At 47.8% G+C, this 18,960-nt stretch overlaps 1 protein-coding gene across 4 annotated transcripts in view; it reads right to left on the bottom strand.

The window, feature by feature from the left end:
• The window catches only part of NHSL2 (NHS like 2), a 305,885-nt gene that overhangs the window by 144,985 nt on the left and 141,940 nt on the right, over nucleotides 1–18,960 (bottom strand). Inside the window, exon 1 of one of the 4 annotated variants that reach the window (XM_070067125.1) lies at nucleotides 5,434–5,598. The exons of the other annotated variants lie outside the window; for them this stretch is intronic. The gene's annotated coding sequence lies outside the window, so the exon portion shown is untranslated. Of the gene's footprint in view, nucleotides 1–5,433; nucleotides 5,599–18,960 lie in introns of those variants that run through there. 4 annotated transcript variants of the gene reach the window in all.

The raw sequence follows: 18,960 nt of genomic DNA, 5'->3' as shown, positions 1-18,960 counted from the left end.
CATTTAACAGATGAAGGATCTGAGACGCAGAGAGGTTAAGCGACCTGCCCAAGATCACACAGCATGGAAGAAGTAGAAGGCATGTAGGAATCTGATGCTGTTTTCCTGAGCTCCAAGACACCTCCCAAACAAAAGTCATGAAATGCATTTCTGATTCCAAGGCAAAAACAAATCTTTCTTGGTGCCCTTCAGAAGTCCCATGTAGTCTTCAAGCCCAGTCCCTAGAACATATACAGTAGGTTCCCCCTTATCTGTAGTTTCATTTAAGGAATGTTCTGGAAATGTTAATATTTTTCCTGTCTCTTTCAAAAGACAGAGACTGCATTCATGTAACTCTTATTGCAGCATACATTATAATTGCTCTATTTTATCAGTGGTAATTTTTGTTGATTTCTTACTGTGCCTAATTTACAGGCTAAACTTTACCGGAGGCACATGCGTACAGGGAAAAACACAGTGTATAGAGAACTTGGCATTACTTACAGCTTCAGGCATCTGCCAGGGGTCTTGGTACACATCCACTGCCCACAAGGAGGAGTACTGTATACCTTCCCGTCTGCCACTCCTTCTAAGTATTAAATTATCTAAGCTCTATGAGGGATAGAGTCATGGTTTATACATGTTTGTGACCAGAACTTGCCACAAGGTAGGGACACAATTGATGTCTGTTGCATGGATGAAAGAAGTTGGAGCTCACTTTAAACCTGTGAACAATTCTCTCCTCACTAAGGAGGCTAGACTTGTGAGTATTTGAGAGTCCACTTCTACCTGCACTGTACCAGGTTAGGTTGTGTAGATGGGTGGACTTACCTGTCTTTGATCTTTCATGGCAACCAGTGGTGAGCTGCAGCCCGTTTGCCCCAGCTCACTACAGCTAACTGCTAAATTTTCAGAGTTTGGGTAGCCAGTTATTAAATTGTTGGTAGCTTCAAATGAGCCATGGGGGGAATATTCACACCATAAATATTGGCAAATGATAAAGTGGAGCACCCCCTTATACACACCAGAAGTGGTTGTGAAACATTTACCAGGATATCACTGATCACAAACATTTGTCTGCAGCACTTGGAGTATGTAAATAAAGAAGTCCCAAATGGAAGGGGGCAAAAGGGAGCCTTGTGGAGTGTGGCAACTGTTCCCTACCTTGCTGTGAGTATATGTGTGTAAACGATTACCAAGCTGGGACTGGCGATGTGGCACAGCATGTTAATGCCCTGGCCTGCAGTGCCAGCATCCCATATGGGCGCCGGTTCAAGTCCCAGCTGCTCCACTTCCAATCAAGCTCTCTGCTATGGCCTGGGAAAGCAGTAGAAAACAGCCCAAGTCCTTGGGCCCCTGCACCCATGTGGGAGACTGGAGGAAGTTCCTGGCTTCTGGCTTTGGATCAGTGCAGCTGCAGCCATTGCAGCTAACTGGGGAGTAAACCAGGGGATGGAAGACCTCTCTCTCTTTCTGCCTCTCCTCTGTCTGTTTAACTCTGACTTTCAAATAAATAAATAAATCTTAAAAGAAAAGTTTACCACTAACTGATAGAATAAAAAAGGGAGAGAACGATCCAACATGGGAAGTGGGATACACAGCAGACTCATAGAATGGCAGATGTCCTAAATAGCACCCTGGCCTCAGAATCAGCCCTTAAGGCATTCGGATATGGCTGAAGAGCCCATGAGAGTATTTTAGGCATGGAAAGCCAAGACACTCTGGAAAAAAAAAGAGGACCTAAATGAAAGATCTCTGCGAGTGAGATCCCAGTGGAAAGAACGGGCCATCAAAGAAGGAGGTACCTTTCTCCGAAGGGAAGAGTGAACATCCACTTTGACTATGACCTTGTCAGAATAAGATCAGAGTCGGAGAACTCAAAAGGCTTCCATAGCCTTGGCAACTCATAACAAGAGCCTAGGGAGATTACTGATGCCATAAACAAGAGTGTCAATTGTTAAATCAACGACAGGAGTCACTGTGCACTTACTCCTCATGTGGGATCTGTCCTTAATGTGTTGTACAATGTGAATTAATGCTATAACTAGTACTCAAACAATACTTTACACTTAGTGTTTCTGTGTGGGTGCAAACTGTTGAAATCTTTACTTAATATATACTAAATTGATCTTCTGTATATAAAAATAATTGAAAATGAATCTTGATGTGAATGGAAGGGGAGAGGGAGCAGGAGATGGGAGGGTTGCGGGTGGGAGGGAAGTTATGGGGGGGGGAAAAGCCATTGCAATCCATAAGCTGTACTTTGGAAATTTATATTTATTAAATAAAAGTGAAAAATAAGTTTACCAAGCTGTACATTTACAATTAGCACACTTCATGCAATTTACTGTATGTGCACTTTTCTCAGTAAGAAATAATCCCCAATCTGTGCAGTGAGCGAAGGGTTGATCCTGAGGGTCCCTTTCAGAGATCCCCATGCAGCAGAATGCACAGGCAATCCCCAGCTGCCCTGAAGAGCGTCACTGATGATGCAGCCCAGTCCAGGACGTTCTCTGTTCCATAAGAGGGGGCAAAGGTGGTCAAAACAGCTGCTGGAAGCAGGAACCTAAGTCCCTTCACATGTTTTCTTTGCTGCTGTCATCTCTCACCTCTGTAATTCCTGGCTCTGTGGCTAGGGACAGTGCTGTTTGCTGACGGGCAGCATGACTCACTACTCGGCAGATCACTTCTCTAATTAAGTGGAGAGATGGATGGATATTTTCCCATACTTGGGCAGAAGCCTTATTCGCTTGGATCCTTTTACTGGAATCACTCAGTTTTACATTTGAGGGTGGGTTTTCTCCACTTGAAAAAAAATGGTATGCAGAATCTTTAGTTCCCCTCAAATAACCAGATTTATAAAGAAAACAGAGCAGAAAGAAAGTACTTCTCAAAAATCCATCCTCATAGGGGAGAAGTGACAACCTTGACCAAGCTTCCTCCGTGAAACAACCTCCCTTCTTTCCCTGCCCCCTCTCTCTGCCACCCGGCTGAACTGCTTGCTTGGGGAGCTGCTCTTTTCTGCAAAGGAGAGACAGGAGCTCCAGCAGGATCCAGGAAGTGGGCAGAGCACACTGGAGGGCAGGAACAGGAAGGTCTAACTTGGTCACATCCCTTCTCAAAGAGGCAGGCACAGCCTCCATGGGAATGGAAAGGTAGACAAGGATCTGTCAGCAAAGCACTGTGGGGAGCAACCCGGACTAGACTAAGTTACTGGAATTAAGACTTATTCTATGCATCTGCTCTCCCACAATATGGCGCTGAGAAGGGAAACAGCTTCTACACAGCTGCCTCCAGTTCAACCAATAGACTGTGGGACCTGCTCCTGATTGGAGGAGAGCAGCGTACTCGGCGTGTGGGTAGCAGAGTTGGGATTGGCGGAAGAGGACTATAAAAGAGGAGAGAGACGGCATGCACCAGGAACATCTAAGGGGAACATCTATCTGAAGGAACACCTGTGCAGCCCCTGAGAGAGCTGGCCGGCGGTGTGCCGCTCTCCTGCGGAAGTGGGGAATGTGGCAGGGGGAACCGCCCTTCCACGGAGGTGGAAGGGTCGGTAGCCAACCCGGGAAGAACCAGCAGCAAACCCGGGGAGGGCCGAGCAGACAAAAGAACAGCGCAGGGTCCTGTGTCGTTCCTCCACGAAGAGGGGGAGCGACAAAGCACCACTGTCATAGCCTCAGGAAATCAGTTTATTCCCCCATCTCCTAGCCATGCTCAGGAACACCTCCTCAGCTGAGACTGGCTCAAGCCCAGATGCCCAGAGGGCAGTGGTAGACAGATACATCTTGAGGATTTATTTATTTCTAAGTAGGGTGTTGGTAGGTTTGGAAGTCCCACTCAGCCCTCTCAGCTGAAGTCATGAAGCTTAGCCATTGGCTTAGCTCTCTCCCATGTCTGCTTTGAGCAGGGTGAGAGTGGGGTGTGCAGGTTTCACTACTCTTTCACTGTATTCATTGGGTTCCTGTGCAAACTTGCCAGTTCTAAGAGTCCAGTCTTGAATGCCACGCCTACTTAGATAAGACCAGACTCCCTGCCTTGTTTTTGCCAGGCTTTTTCTCTGCAGGGATTCTCTCTCTCTCTCTCTCTCTCTCTCTCTCTCACACACACACACACACACACACCTGTCTCTGCCATGCCTAAGCTTTCCACACCCAAAAGACCACCCGATACTTTGATGTGCCAGTAATTCCCGACCGCACCCCTTCCTCAGCAGCCTTAGGTGGCTGAGATCCCAGCGTGCCTCCTGCCCGAGTTATAACAACTCGATGAAGTCACAAAGAACAAAGTCCTCAGATGATCTCGGCAAATCCAAGTAATGTTTAGTCCACACGTGATGCCAAGGCCCAATCAGAGGCCCAGTTCTAACTCCAATGTCCAAAGAAGGCCTGACCTGCTCCTTCTTTCTGGGAGGGGTTCAAACAGAACGTGTGAGTCCCTGCTGGTTTCTGACCCAGGGGCTGAGGTAATGTTTGGGACCCAAGCCCAGGTCTCTTTCAAGGGACACTGCGGTCAGGTGAGATGTACCCACTGTCGTGCCAACAATGTCAGCCCCTATCATGCTCTCATCAGGTCACCTCCGTATACCAGAAGCTATTCAGACAGGCTGGGAGGTAGGGCGAAGTAGGAGAGGAGGTCTAAAGAATGAGGTCAGGTGGAAGGATCAGCTGCCATTTTGGGTGGCTGGTTCCCCCACAGCAGCGACGGACACAATAGGCATTTAAGAGATGCTTGCTGAATAAGAACATAAATAACTGCATCAAGGAATTCGTGAGCTCACAGAAGTCTCATTCATGCTCTCCTTGACTCCCTGTCACCAGCCCAGTTTGCCTTTTTCTTTCATGCTTCCTTCAGCTAAGTAGTGTTATGTCATTTTCTCCGAAGTGTAAACTTGAAGTCCTTCAAAACTAAAAGCCTTACTTGTAGTCATCCAATAAAGCTGAAAGCAAGCCCCAGACGACTTTGAGTGGCTCCTGACCCACTGCACATGCTACTCAAGCAGACTGAAGCCCTTCCAACTCATCAGAGAGGTTAGAAGCCACCAGAGCATCCTGGGAAGACAAATAAATGCCACCTCCTTTACTCATGGGGTTCCTAGCATACTTCTGTTCCAATCCCTCCTCCTCTAGCAGCAGCAGCAGCAGCAGCAGCAGCAGCAGCAGCAGCAGCCATGCACTTAAGACTCTGCACTCCCAAACTCCCACCATCAGGGGTTTGGTGGGCAACTCACATCGGGGGTGATGGCCAGGTCGCTTGGACCAGGCCTCTCCCCAAGCCTGCAGCTGCCTGAACACAGAGCCCCTGCTGCAGTCATCAAAACCCACCAATCTTCTCCTTCCTGCTTCAGTCACCAAAGTCCTTGGAGGTCTTAGGGTTCCCCCACCCTCCTCCCAGCCGGCACTTGTCGGACACTCCCTGGACCTCCCTGAAGGTTAAAATGTCCCGACTACGTACCGACTCATTCCAGCCACTTGCCCAGCAGTCCTCCCAGTGCTGTGCTCGGAAGTTGGAGGAGGGACCGGGTGCGAGGACAAGGCTGCTGGGGAAAGGCCTGGGCTCGTAACCTCCTGGCCAAGTGAACTGAATTTCCAGATGAAGGCCGGAGGAGGGACGAGCAAATGAGAGAAAGGAAAGGAGGCAGGACCAAAGCTAACCCCTTCTTTTTTCTTCCTAAACTCAATCCAGATTTGCCTTCCGAGGACTGCTTGAAACTGATCCCCGCGGCTCTGACTCGTCCTTTCTTAAAGACATAGTCTCCACTTTGGGGGTGGGGCATGAGGGACATCTCACCTGGCCAAAAGATGTCTAGAGCCAAACATAAAGGGAAAGACAGCCTAAGTCTAAGAGTCCTTGTGCCCCCGCCTCTGCTCCAGTGCCCAGCTCAGAGCTGGAGGTTGATCTGCGATTCCTTCAGAACAGCTGACTCAGGACCTTGGCTGGGGAACTCCAGACGCTCTGGCGGAACTGCGCAGCTGTCATGGGAGATGGGCCAGTTTCTTGACACTGGCCAAAGCTGGAGACTCAGGGTGTGTGGGAAAAGGAGCACTGGACCAGGAGTCCTGGCTCTATCGAGACCTCCCTGTGTTGCCAACCGCAAGCCACTTTCCCTCTCTTTGAAAAGACAATCATTACAGCCCTGCCCAGCTCCCAGGCTGCTGTATTCTCCCGCTGAGCAAAAGGCAGCTTTCTGGCCGGCACCGCGGCTCACTAGGCTAATCCTCCGCCTGTGGCGCTGGTACACCGGGTTCTAGTCCCAGTCGGGGCGCCGGATTCTGTCCCGGTTGCTCCTCTTCCAGTCCAGCTCTCTGCTGTGCCCAGGGAGTGCAGTGGAGGATGGCCCAAGTGCTTGGGTCCTGCACCCGCATGGGAGACCAGGAGGAAGCACCTGGCTCCTGGCTTCGGATCAGCGCAGCGCGCTGGCCACAGCAGCCATTTTGGGGGGTGAACCAATGGAAAGGAAGACCTTCTCTCTGTCTCTCTCTCTCACTGTCCACTCTGCCTGTCAAAAAAAAAAATACATGTATATAAAAAGGCAGCATTCTTCGGAAACCAGTGTCTGACCTTGGTGTATTGCCCTAAGGTGGCACCAGGTATTTTACACAGATCAGACCTTGGGCCTTCAGTGTGATTGGATGGGGGTGGAATCGAGGTGTGAGCTGGTGAGTGTGTTGACACGGAGCCCCATGGTTATGTGTGCAAAGGAAGGAAGACTTACTGCTTCCTGTGTTCTCTCTCTGTGTGTGTGTATTTTAAAGATATATTTTATTTATTTGAAAGACAAAGTGACAGAGAGAGGGAGAGACAGAACTCTTCCATGCACTTGTTCTCTCCCAAGATAGCTGCAATGGCTGGAGCTGGGCCAGGCTGAAACAGAGCAGCTGGGACTCGAACTGATGCTCTGATAATGTGGTGCCAGCACTGCAAGCTATAACTTAATCCACTGCACCACAATGCTGCTCTCCCCTGACCCAGCAAGGTTTCTTACAAGATGTCAACCATTCTTCAGGATCTGCCATCCTAGCATGTGCAAAGTGGCCATACCCACATTCTCATGTCCTCCTTGTTCCCATATCCCTCTGGAGGAAAACAACCTAGACAATCACCCCGGCAGAGCCTGGGGCTCAAGCTCTGGCCATGGTTTCTTCCCCATAGCCCTTTTTACTGTAGACGGCAGCTCCTCTTCCTCCCTAAAGCTTAAAGCTGCTGGCCTCCACTCAAGGTCCTTTTCATGCTGTCTTCAGAGTGGGACAGGATCCCCAAGTCTCCCCCGCACTTCCTGGTTGTTCCCACACAGCAGCTCACAGGGCCATTTCCTTTGGAGCCATGGATCCCAGCTCTGTCTTCTTAGTTCAATCACCTGAAGAATTTTGGAAAAAAATATCCCTCCCTTCATCGCAGTCCCTGGAGTAAGATTCCAATAGTCTGCAATGAGGCCCTGGGCACTGTAGTTGTGAAAGCTCCCTATGATGGTTCTTTATTTTTTTTAACTTGAGAGGTAAAGCCACAGACAGAAGGAGAGACAGAGAGAGAGATGTCTTCCATCTGCTGGTTCACTCCCCAAATGGCCACAAGTGGCTGGAGCTGGGCCGATATGAAGCCAGGAGCCAAGAGCTTCCTCCTGGTCTCTCATGCGGGTGCAGGGGCCCAAGGACTTGGGCCATCCTCCACTGCTTTCTCAGGCCATAGCAGAAAGCTAGATCAGAAGAGCAGCAGCCAGGACATGAACTGGCACCCATATGGGATGCAGGCAGCGGTTTTACTCAGGCAAGCTTAACCTACTATGCTACAGTGCCAGCCCCATCCCCAGGTGATTCTAATATGCAGGCAGAGGTGTAGACCACAGATTTCAGGGTCTCTGCTGTTTATAACATCAGGGAATTTCAGCACGGTAGACCGGATGACATATACATGGAAGGGACACAGGGAAGGTTCAGTATCCCCCAAAGGCTTCCCAGAGGCCTTGGGCTCCCTCCATGCATCATCGCTCTCTTAGGAGAACAAAATGGCAGTGACTCACACCACAACAGTGGGCTCTGTGTTGAGGCCTTTGCATGTATTACCTCATTGAATCCTCACAATCACCTTAGGAGGTATCATTATTAACCTCATTCTACAGTAGAGCAAACGGAGGTATACAGCAGCTCAGCAACGGGTCCAACAGTGCACAAATAGCAAGTGGTATAACGGAGGTTTCCATGCAGGCATGCAGCTGGCAATCAAGCCCTATGGCACACCTCCCTGGCTGCCAATCATCAAACCTGGTACTGCTCTCAGATGCTCCCTTCCTACTTAGAAGGGCCTGCATTCCATACCCCGGATCTGAAGAAGTGCTGGGGCTGATAAAGTGGTACTGAAAGAATTAAAGTAGCAGGCCTAAACTTCCTTCCCCAAAGCTGAAACCCCATGGAGCGGGGGTTGTATAGTTATCTTTACAAGCTGCACCTGTGTGAGGATGAGGGGCTGAAGCTGTGTAACCCTTGCCTCACCTGTGGTTGAGATGTCCTTTGAATTCCCCGCACGTGTTTCGAGTTTTCCGCGTTGTGAGTTGATTTGCTAACGAGTTTTCTGCAATGTGAGTTAATTTGCTAATGATTTCCCCGCGGTGTGAGGTGATTCGTTAAATGGTACCATGTGGAATGTCTCTAAAAACCCTATAAAAACCCTGACCTTTGACTTCTCGAGGCGGCTCTGTTCCTTCATTTTCAGAGAGCCCCAGCATGCTGGTTTAATAAACCCCTTGCTAATTGCATGAGAGGTCTCTTGGAGTCATTCCTTGGGCGGTGGATGCTTTCTCGACCCTAACAGTACCACCTAGTGTCCATTCAAGTGTCCTTTGTCATACGTAGGTGATTTGAATTTGAAGGAACTGCATTTGATGGTTGACACTCATCTTCTGCAGAAGACAGAGAGCTGCAATGGTTACAAAATTGACTGTGTGGGCAGACAGATCTGGATGCATGCCTCAGTTTGGCTACTGGCTTCTAGTGACCATAGATGAAGTCCCCAGTCTTCTTGTTCATCAAGTGAGATAATCAAACTCAGTTCCTAGAGTCCCAAGGATAAAGTGGGAGTGCAGGGAGAGGTGCCTATACACATGGGTGTCTGAATCCATTCTTGCCAGGCTTTCAGTCCCACCCTCTGGCAGATGAATCTTCTAAGACATGCTAAGGATCCCTGTGACAGTCTGGTGGTGTTTATTGATCCTTTATTGGAAAAATACTTTATAAAAATTTAATTACTTGAGAAGGAAGGTGAGAGAGACAGAGGGAGACAGACCATTTGCTGACACACTCTCCAAATACCCCCAACAGCTCCACTGTTTGGGGCCAAAGCCAGGAACCAGGAACTTAATCCAGGTTACCCACACGGGTGGCAGGGACCGTCTTGTCAGCTATCATTACTGGCTCTCAGGGTCTGCATTAGCTTTTTTTTTTTAAAAGATTCATTTATTTATTTGAAAGAGTTACACACAGAGAGAAGGAGAGGCAGAGAGAGAGAGAGAGAGAGAGGTCTTCCATCCTCTGGTTCACTCCCCCATTGACCACAATGGCCAGAACTGTGCCAATCTGAAGCCAGGAGCCAGGAGCTTCTTCCAGGTCTCCCACGCGGGTGCAGGGGCCCAAGGACTTGGGCCATCTTCTACTGCTTTCCCAGGCCATAGCAGAGAGCTGGATAGGAAGTGGAGCAGCTGGGCACCCATATGGGATGCGGGCACTGCAGGCGGCGGCCTTACCTGCTATGCCACTCCACCGGCCCCTACATTAGGTTTTAAATACATGAAATTACCCAGGATTATAAAGGAGACTGATCACTATACTAAAATGCATCTGACAATATAGTCATGCTTGTTTCTTGATTAACACATTCACTATAATAACATCTACAAGTGGATCTAATGAGTCCTCTAATTTTGAAGTACATAATGATAAGCATAAGTGAGTTTTTAAGATACTTGCACCAACTATAATGTTGTAGCTATAATTCTACAGCCACAGACCTGGCTAACAGCACTGTAGTTTGTTGCTCTGGAGACAGGTTTGCTTTCTTTTTAGCTCACTGGGCAACCTCCCTGATCTCTCTGCTCCCATCTCTTCGGTGAAGATGAATTGAGTTGATGTGCACATGTATAGGGTGCATCCAGGTGGGAGACAGAAGAGAAATTATTTAAGTGTTAGATCCTACTATCTTCTACAAAATGGCTCTTATAAGTCAGGGATCCCAGTTAACCCCAGGGCAGAACTCCATGTCCAGTGAAATCCTCCTAGTATGCAAAAATCATTCAAACACCATGTATGATGCTGACCATTTGTATTCTTTGGGGACCTGAGATCTTTATTTTTTTAAAAAGATTTCTTTATTTATTTGAAAGTCAGAGTTACAGGGAAGGTGGAGGGGGAGGGGCAGAAGGAGATGAAGAGAGAGATTTTTCCATCTACTGGCCCACTCCCCAAGTGGCCGCAATGGCCAGCCTGGGCCAGGCTGAAGCCAGGAGCTTCTTCCTGGTCTCCCACATAGAAGCAGGGGCTCAAGAACTTGGGCCATCTTCCACTGCTTTCCCAGACTATGAGCAGGGAGTCTGATTGGAAGTGGAACAGCCAGGACATGACACGAAGTGACAGCCATATGGGATGCCAGTGTTGTAGGCGTTGTCTTTACCTACTATGCCACAATGCCAGCTCTGGGACCTGAGATCTTTAAAAGGTTTCCTTAAAAATATTGCCAAGGGGCTGGTGTTATGGTATAGCAAATTAAGTCATATGGCATCCTATATGAGTGCCAGGTTTGAGTCCCGGCTGCTCCACTTCCAATCCAGCTCCCTACAAATGCACTTGGGAAGGCAGTGGAAGATGGCCTGAGACTGGATGGAGTTTCAGGGTCCTGGTTTTGTCAGGCCCAGCCCCAGCTGTTGTGCCATTTGGGGAGTGAACCAGTGGATGGAAGATCTCTCTCTCTCTCTCTCTGTAACTCTGTCTTTCAAATAAATAATTTTTTTTAAAAAAAAGAATAAAATATTGCCAAAGGCAGGTCATTCCAGGTCAAGAAGCAAGCTCCTTTTCAGGGACTGCCCACCCTTTGGCCTCTCCTCAGTAGAGCCCTAAGGCCTCCAATTATAGCCCCACTGAGGCCCCGCCTGTTGCCCCTCCCCCACCCCCAGACTGCCATAGTTACATGCTCTACCATGGCCAGGCTTCCCACTTAGGACTGGAATTTTCCTACAATCATCTAACAAGGTAACTTGGAAACCTGAAAGACTCCCTAACTTGTTGCAGTTGACATGGTCAGAGAGGGGGTTTGAAAGTATCAGAGCCGGCCTGCGCTAGAGCTCACTTTGCTAACCCTCGGCCTGCGGCGCCGGCACTCCGGGTTCTAGTCCTGGTTGGGGCGCTGGGTTCTGTCCCGGTTGCTCCTCTTCCAGTCCAGCTCTCTGCTGTGGCCCGGGAGTGCAGTGGAGGATGGCCCAAGTGCTTGGGCCCTGCACCCGCATGGGAGACCAGGAGGAAGCACCTGGCTCCTGGCTTCAGATCAGCGCAGCGCGCTGGCCGTGGTGACCATTTTGGGGGGTGAACCAATGGAAGGAAGACCTTTCCGTCTGTCTCTCTCTCTCACTGTCTAACTCTGCCTGTCCAAAAAAAAAAAAAAAAGTATCAGAGACACTCCTCCACAGCAAACATGGCGACTGAAGCCCAGAAAGGCAGGAGCACGGCCAGCACTGTGGTGGAGTGGGTAAAGTGGTGACTTGTGGTGCCAGCATCTCATAAAGGCATGGGTTCAAGTTCCAACTGCTCCACTTCCTATCCAGCTCTCTGCTAATGTGCCTTGGGAAGCAGCAGAAGATGTGCTTATCCCCTGCACCCATGTGGGAGACCTGGAAGAAGCTCCTGGCTCCTGGCTTCGGATCAGCCCAGCTTGGTCCATTGCAACCATTTGGGGAGTAAAGAATGGATGGAAGATTTCTCTGTCTCTGCCTCTCTCTTTCTCTGTAGCTCTGCCTTTCAAATAAAAAAAATCTTTTTTTAAGAAGCAAGGACTTGTCTAAGTCCACGTGGCAGTTTGTTTCCAGTGCTGAGTCTGGGACTCAAGATTCCTCTCATACAGGCCTGCTGGGTTAGAGGAAAATCTCTACTCTCTCTCACTCCTCCTTCTATCTCATCTCTTTGACAGTCCCTGTCACTTGAATTTCCTTCTAGATATGTTACCAACCCATCAGCGCTTGCCTTGGATCAGGCCCTCTCTCTTTCTACTTCCATAGGCTCTCTTACCACGGCCTTCCCATCAGCCTCCCCGACTTGAGTCTCAACTTCCAGCATCCTAATCTGTGCTTCTGTCCAGGTCACATGGTAAGAGTTCCAAGAGCTCAGAGAAAGCCTACCGTTCTTGAGTGCAAGGTCCTCACACATCACAAAGCTTCATATCCTGCCATGTCACAGAGAAAGAGACTAAGGCCTGGTCAGGGGAATGCAGCTGGCCAAGGTCTGATGGTAAGCAAGAGGTAGAGCTGGGAGCACAGTCGGGTCAAAGGGTCATGGAATCTGCGTGCTAGGAAGAGGTTTAAGTTTAATGCTATTCCCATGACATCACCCAACTCTCAGAATCACACTGCCAGTTTCTATTGTTTCAGGTAACAACTGGAAATACTGTTTTCATCAGGACCATAATTGCTACTTCCCCTTCTATGCAGTCATTTTGGAAAAAGCCGGCAATGCTCCACCTCCTTCTCCCACTTCTCCCAAGGCTCTGAAACAGTCCTCCAGCATCAGCCAGCTTGATTTTCTTCCTTATCTGTTCCAGGCATAGGCAGGCCCTGCCTGTTCACCAACCATGTTCACAAATATTTCTATTGGCCTGGGCCCAAAAATCGCTTTGCCAATCTCATGTCATTGGATTCCCCTGTTGCTCTGAATCTACTAGAATATATTAGACCATGTTTGCTTCCTCTCTGCTTCCCTAGCACCGTGTATTAGACCTGACATATGGACACTCAGTCTTTGAGAAATGAATGAATGAGTAAGATAAAATACTGTTATGGCTGAAATAAACTGAAAGGAAAAAAAGAAACACAGTAAATCTTGTTCTCCAGGAGCTTAAAGTTTACTTATGAAGACAAAATTGAGAAACTAGTCATAAGAGAACTAGGAAGCCACATTTGACTTTCCCTCCAAGCCAAGCAGGGGTCTGGGGTACTCTCCCCAGACTGGAATGAAAAAACTAGTTGGATGCAAGGTACAGCAGCTCAGGTCAAGGAGGTGCAATGATCAGAGACAGAACCTGGAATCAAAAAGAATGAGGATCAGGGTTGCAAGAGCTGTGGAAAACAGGTGCTTCTTTCTCTCAGCTCTGCAACATCTGAGGATGTGATGAGAAGATGGTCCTGTGAAAATCAGGAAGTGGATCTGCTGATGCTGTGATCTTGGACTTGCTGCTTCCAGAACTGTGAGTAATAAATGTTTGTTGTTGAAGCCTATGGCACATTATTATAGCAACGTGAACTGACTGAGACACTTTAGTAGTGAAAATAAGTTCAATGCAGCAGAGAAAAAAGGTTCTGCAACTATTTCTTCAAGCCCCAGTGTGCAGCTTTAGGAACTTCTTGCAGTAAATTTATTGACCTTACCTGTGGGTGGGAGAGGACTTGTTCAGGCCACCAGCGGGGGCAAATGCTACTAAGTGACAGATTCAGCGCTCAAGGCTTTATGTGCGCAGCGCAGCAGAGCAAGTGCTTTGGCACTTGAAGCATGGGAAATATTCTGAGAGGCTGTGTACAGTGACCAAGAATGGATGTGAGGCACGGCAGTCAGGCAATTCTGAAGCATGTCTAAGGCTAGGAAGGAACAGGATTCAGGGAGGAGCCCAATTGGTCGATCCAGCACCACAGCAAGCCAAGTAAAGTGCTGCAGAAGGAAGAAGAACCAAGGTGAAGCTAGAAGGCCATGGAAGACCTTGACAGGTCAGAAGTTTCTACTCTACAGTGAGTAGGTATCTCTGAAAGTTTCCACATAGAGAGTTTCCTAATGAATTTAGTCAGGTGTCAAAATAAGGAAGTTTTCAGTCTTAGGTCCAGCCCTGACTCTCAATGGCCCTAGACAAGTCATCTGGTCTATATCTTGCTTGTGAATAGGATGCAGAGATGACATAGTGAAGATCCTAGGCTTTGAAACTAGAGAGACCTGGATTCAAATCTCAACACAGCAATGTATACATGCACCAACACATCACATGGTTAAGTATGTATAATTTGCACGTGTCAGGTTAAAGCAAAAGCAAAATCAAAATACCAGCTCATCACTTCCTTGCTATGTGACTTTGGGCAGGTTAATTATGTCTTTGAGCCTCAGTTTCCTAGACAATAGTAATGCTATCCCTGCAGGCCTGTATAGATTCATAGCAACAGGGCCCCACTTGGCCCAAATGGGGATGCCCCCTTCCTCTGACCACTCACTTTCCCTTGAAACCCATACATTCAATGTTAAATTCTATTTTAAAGTGAGAAGAATTGGGGAGGGTAGTGAACTGGAGGGGGAAAGGGTCCAGAATAGAACCAATGAGAAAGGAAAGAAAGAGCCAGGGCAAAAATGTATAAGGAATCAATTTCTTTGGTGACTGGGCAGTTGGTGACATCATCACTAGAACAGGTAAGTCCCTGCAGGGCTGGGTGGATAGCTTTAAGGCTTCTCCCCTTCACCTTTATGTATTTGCTCACCAAGCACACACTGAACACCCAGGCAGAGCCCTCACCAGCACACGCGTAGGTGTGTGCATGCACAGGCAAACATGTATATATTCTAACTTGCAGGGTCTCTTGAGGCTTCAACTTGCCCCTTCACCTTCAGGGAGGACAAGGGCAAAAGAGGCATCTAGATCCTTGCTCATGGAAGTGTGGGCTGCGGACCAACTATATCACCATTGCTTGGGAGCTAGTTGGAAAACCACAAATTTAGGGTCCCATTCCAAATCCTTTGAAACAGAATCTGGGGCCAGCACTGTGGTGTAGCTGGTAAAGCTGCTGCCCACATGGGCGCCGGTTCGAGTTCCAGCTGTTCCACTTCTGATCCAGCTATGGCCTGAGAAAGCAGCAGAAGATGGTACAAGTCCGTGGGACCCTGCACCTGCATGGGAGACCTGGAAGAAACTCCTCGCTCCTGGCTTCGGATCAGCTCAGCTCTGGTTGTTGCGGCCATCTGGGGAGTGAACCAGCTGATGGAATACAACTCTACCTCTACCTCTACCTCTGCCTCTGCCTCTCTCTAATTCTGCCTTTTAAATAAATAAGTAAATCTTAAAAAAGAAATATAATCTGTCGTTTGCTTCTCAATCTTCAACATAAAATTATCATCTAGAGATGTTATTGATGATGTCGCTGCTCCACAAATATTGAATGGCAAGGACCTAGGACTCACAAAGGGCTACTGTGCTGGGATTACAGCATTAAGTGGAGGGAGCCAAGAGAAATCAAGTCAGCTAGGGTTGTCTTGGGTTTATTTGGGGGGCTCCCTTCAGACATGTGGGGCACTAACTTCCTCTCTCAAAAAGCTGCTCAGTGCTGTCTCTGGTCTGGACCAAAGGAGGCCTAATGCCTCCCAGGTAGGAGAGGAAGCCACAGAGTGCATACGGTGCAGAGACCTGACCCAGACCTGGCCCAGAATGAGAGTCCTCTGAACAGTCTGTTCTTTAAGGAATCAGCATGATGGTCTGTGGCTAGTTAGAGAATCAGTGTTTTAGGTTCCCAGCCAACATCTCTTCCCAGTAGAGGCACACCTAATGCAGGGTAGGCGAGATCCGTGTCTACTTCACACTATTTTTTAAAGATTTATTTATTTAGGGCCGGCGCTGTGGTGTAGTGGGTAAAGCTGCCCCCTGAAGTGCCAGCATCCCATATGGGCACCGGGTCATGTCCCAGTTGCTTCTTTTCCAATCCAGCTCTTTGCTATGGCCTGGGAAAGCAGTTAAATATGGCCTGAGTGCTTGGGGCCCTATACCTGTGTGGGAGACCTGGAAGAAGCTTCTGGTTCTTGGCTTCAGCCTGGCCCAGCTCTGGCTGTTGCGGCCACTTGGGGAGTGAACCAGCTGATGGAAGACCTCTCTCTCTGCCTCTGTGACTGCACCTTCCAAATAAATAAATTGTTAAAAAGATTTATTTATTTATTTATTTGGAAAGTCAGAGTTAGAAAGAGGGAGAGACAGAGAAAGAGAGAAATCTTCGATCTGCTGGTTCACTCCCTAGACAGCCACAATGGCCGGAGCTGAGCCAGGCTGAAGCCAGGAGCCAGAGGCTTCACCTGGATCTCCCACACAGGTGGCAGGGGCCCAAACACTTGGGCCATCTTCCGCTGCTTTTCGTAGACCATGAGCAGGGAGTTGGATTGCTAGCAGAGCAGCCATGACACTAACCGGCACCCATATGGGATGTCGTTGTTGCAGGCAGTGGCTTTACCTGCTACACCAGTATGCCAGCCCCTAACTTCACACTTTTGATGGGAAGCTAGGACTCAGTAACTTGTGCCAGTGCTGCTGTATGAGCTCAGGTGTGTGTGTATTTTAAGGAAGACATAAGAAAATCAAAGAACACTGTGACACAGAGGGTTAAGCCCCTGCCTGTGACCCCAGCATCTAATATGGGTGCCTGTTTGAGCACTGGCTGCTTCACTTCTGATCTCCTCCTTGCTAATGCATCTGGGAAAGGAGTGCAAAATGGCACAAGTGCTTGGGCCCCTACTACCCACATGAGGGACTCAGATGGAGTTGTAGGCTCTTGGCTTTGGCCTAGTCCAGTCCTGTTTGTTGCAACCATTTAGGGAGTGAACTGGTGGATGTAAGATCTCTCTCTCTCTCAAATAAATAAATACATCTTTAAAAAAAGAAAATCAAGCAAATACACCAGGTAGTGAAAATTATGGGTAACTTTTATTGTCTTCCTTGTACTTTCTGGTTTTCTTTCTTAAAGATTTACTTACTTGTTTTCAAGGCAGAGTGACAGGGAGAGAGCTAGAGCTAGAGCTAGATGGAGAGGGAGAGGGCTAGAGCTAGATTGAGAGGGAGAGGGAGGGAGAGGGAGAGGCAGAGAGAGAGACAGAGAGAGAGAATCTTCCACTTACTGTTTCATTCTCTACATGCTTGTAACACCCAGGGCTGGGCCAAGCCAATGCCAGGATCCAAGAGGCATTAATTCCAACCAGATCTTCCATGTGGGTAGCAGGGACCCAATTACTTAGGCCATCCTCTGCTGTCTTCCCAGAATGCATTAACAGGAAGCTCCATCAGAAGCAGAGTAGCCAGGGCTCAAACTGGCACGGCAATATGGTATGCAGAAATCCCAGGAGATGGCTTAACTCACTACATCTTAACCCACAGGGCCATAAAATCTGGCCCCTTTTCTCAATTTTAGACAGTTAACATATATTAGTAACAAAATCAGTAGTTAACAAAGACTTTACTTTAAAAAATTAATACAGGGGAAATCATGGTAAAATACAAATTAATGTTGATTTTTGTCTTGAGATCATTTGTATGTGGGGATCCAGGGAGATATCTAATCCCGGGAGCAAGGACAGCCTCTTCAACAAATGGTTCTGGGAAAACTGGATCTCCACATGCAGAGGGAAGACCCCTACCTTACACCTTACACAAAAATCCACCCAAAGTGGATCAAAGACTTAAATCTATGACCTGGTATCATCAAATTATTAGAAAACACTAGGGAAAGCTTGCAAGACAACCACATAGGTAGAGTTCTCGGAAAAGACCCCAGAGGCACAGGTAATCAGAACCAAAATTGATAAATGGGATTACAACAAATTGGGAAGCTTCTGTATTGCAAAAGAAACACTCAGCAAACTGAAGAGACAACCAAGAGATTGGGAGAAATAATTTGCAAACTATGCAACTGATAAAGGATTAATATCCAGAATATATAAAGAGCTCAAGAAACTCAACAACAACAAAACAACTCAGTTCAGAAATGGGCAAAGGACTTAAATAGGCATTTTTCAAAAGAGGAAATTGAAATGGCCAGCAGACGCTTAAAAAAATGTTCAGGATCACTAGCCATCAGGGAAATGCAAATCAAAACCACAATGAAGTTTCACCTCACCCCAGTTAGAATGGCTTTCATACAGAAATCAACTAACAACAGATGCTGGTGAGGATGTGGGAGAAAAGGTAGCCTAATCCATTGTTGGTGGGAATGTAAACTCGTACAGCCACTGTGGAAGACAGTATGGAGATACCTCAAAAATTGAGTATAGACCTACCATATGACCCAGCCATCCCACTCCTAGGAATTCACCCAAGCAAAACAAAATCAGTATATGAAAGAGTTATCTGTACCCCCATGTTTATTACAGCTCAATTCACAATAGCTGAGACATGGAATCAACCAAAACGCCCTTTAGCTGAAGACTGGATAAAGAAATTATGGGATACGTACACCATGTAATACTACACAGTGGTAAAAAAAATGAATTCCTGTCATTTGCAACAAAATGGATGTGACTATAAAACATCATACTTAGTGAAATAAGCCAGTCTCAAAAGGACAAATAACTTATGTTCTCCCTGACCTGTGGTAACTAATAGAGTACCTAAAAGGTGATCTATAGAAGTGAAATGGACACTTTGAGATGTGATGACTTTGTTTTTTTTCTTAAAGATTTTATTTATTTATTTGAGAGGTAGAGTTACAGACAGTGAGAGGGAGAGACAGAGAGAAAGGTCTTCCTTCCATTGGTTCACTCCCCAAATGGTTGCAATGGCCAGAGCTGCACCGATCCGAAGCCAGGAGCCAGTTGCTTCTTCCCGGTCTCCCATGTGGGTGCAGGGGCCCAAGCACTTGGGCCATCCTCCACTGCCTTCCTGAGCCACAGCAAAAAGTTGGATTGGAAGAGGAGCAGCTGGCACTTGAACCGACGCCCACATGGGATGCCGGTGCTGCCGGTGGAGGATTAACCTACTGCACCACGGTGTTGGCCCTGAGATGTGATGACTTTG

This window comes from Oryctolagus cuniculus, chromosome X (genome assembly GCF_964237555.1).
Source record: "Oryctolagus cuniculus chromosome X, mOryCun1.1, whole genome shotgun sequence".
Lineage (NCBI taxonomy): Eukaryota > Metazoa > Chordata > Mammalia > Lagomorpha > Leporidae > Oryctolagus > Oryctolagus cuniculus.
Note: the sequence above shows the minus strand (reverse complement) of the source record. Positions and strands in the feature narration are given on the sequence as shown.